Below are 2,223 nucleotides of genomic sequence, written 5' to 3' on the forward strand. Positions count from 1 at the left end.
CAGAAGAATTAAACAAGATCCCCACCTAACTCCATATACAAAAAGCAACTCAAGGTGGATCATGGACCTAGAACTAAAACCAAGGACTATAAACTTCATTCAAGAAAAGCTTGGAAGAACTTTAGTAGTCCTAATCCACAACATAAAGAATCGTCCAAGTATTCTGAAAAATTTACAACCAGGAGAAAATAAAATAGATGAATGGGACCTTCTAAGAATCAAATCCCTCTGCGCATCCAGAAACTTCTCTAAAAGGGTAAAAAGGGAAGCCACCGACTGGGAAAATGTGTTTGGTAATGACATCTCAGATCAGCTTGAGCCCCACAACAAGATAAACGTAAATAATCCAATTGAAAAATGGGCACAGGATATGAACAGACACTTCACCAAGGAAGGCATTCAGATGGCCACCAAGCACATGAAGAAATGTTCATAATCCCTAGCCCTCAGATAGATGCAATTCAAGACAACCATGAGATATCATCTCACCCCATTAAAACTAGCAAGATTTAACAGAACAGCAAGCAACAAATGCTGGCGAGGTTGTGGAGAGACTGGAACCCTTATTGACTGTTGGTGGGAGTGCAAAATGGTGCAATTACTGTGGAAAGTGATGTGGCTCTTTCTCAAAAAGTTGCAAATAGAGATACCATTTGACCCAGCAGTTCCACTACTGGGAATATACCCTAAAGAGACCAAAAATGACATCCAAGTAGATATATGCATACCCATGTTTATTGCAGCTTTGTTTACAATAGCAAGGAGTTGGAAACAATCTAAATGCCCATTAACAAACGAATGGGTAGAGAAGCTGTAGTATATTCGCACAATGGAATATTATGCTGCATTGAAAAACAAGGAACTCATGCAATATTATTCAAAATGGGTGACCCTGGAGTACATTATGCTGAGTGAGGTATCTCAGTCACAAAGGGACGAATGCTATATGGTGCCACTGTTGTAGAATGAGGCTGACATCGGGGTGGGGGTAAGACTGCGAAAAACTGGATGAAATATGTTTACGGCATTGAAATCTATGGGGAAGAGAATAGTTTGAAAGTATTACATTTTAGGGCATTATGTTCATCGTAAGAGTACGGAAGGAGGGTTGCTGATTGGATTATATTTGAGGTTGCGGGTGTGGTTGGGGGATGTGCGGGGGGAATTGTGTAGCAATGAGTGAGTTTTTCTTTTACTTTTCAAGGAGAGGAAAAAACGGGAGTGGGGTGGGGCGGGAAGGAGGGTGCAACAATGAATGAATGGAATTCGAAAATCTCTGTAGATGTTCATTGAAATGAAAAATAAATAAATTAATAAATAAATTAAAACACACACACACACACACACACACACAAAACAAAACCAAGAAGAGCATTGTAGGAAAAACGAAGAGATACCTTTTTACAGAGGTGCTACAGAATGCAGGATGGACCAAAGTAACTAGCAACAACACCAAAAAGAACTCAAATAATAGCAATAAAAAAATAGCAATAAAACCTTGTGTCTCAATAAACACACTGAATATGAATGGGTTGAATGCACCACTGAAGAGAAAAAGAGTAGCAGATTGGATAAAAAAACAAACAAACACAAACTCCTTTAATATGTTATCTATAAGAGACATGTTTGAAAAATGAAGGTAAAGAAAGACTAAAAATAAAAGGGTAGGGGAAAAACTTACCAAGCAAATGGTAACCAGTAAAAAGCAAGAGTAGCAATATTAATCTCTAATAAAATAAATTTCAATGCAAAAATCATCAGAAAGGACAAGAAGTTCACTACATAATGCTTAAAGAGTCAATAGAACAAGAGGCCATAACAATAATAAATATTGATGTACCAAATGAAAGACCTGCGAAATATATTAAACAAATGTTAACAAAACTGAAAAAGAAATTTGTTGTTGTTGTTATGTGCCGTTGAGTCGTTTGCGACTCATAGCGACCCTATGCACAAGAGCCCTAAATCCTGCTCTATCCTGGTCCAACCGCACTGCCTCTGACACACCCATTCCGATTACCCCATTCACCGAATCAATCCACCTCATAGAGGGTCTTCCCCTCCTGCGCCGTCCCTTCACCTTTCCAAGCATGATGTCCCTCTCCAAGGACCCGTCCCTCCTGACATGTCCAAAGTATGTCAGACGAAGCCCCAGAATCCTTGCCTCCAAGGAGTAGCTTGGTTTAATCCTCTCCAAGATGAATCTGTTTGTTTTCCTGGCAG

The sequence above is a fragment of the Elephantulus edwardii genome, unplaced genomic scaffold (assembly GCF_000299155.1).
Source record: "Elephantulus edwardii isolate Elephantulus edwardi_28Jun2011 unplaced genomic scaffold, EleEdw1.0 scaffold00310, whole genome shotgun sequence".
Lineage (NCBI taxonomy): Eukaryota > Metazoa > Chordata > Mammalia > Macroscelidea > Macroscelididae > Elephantulus > Elephantulus edwardii.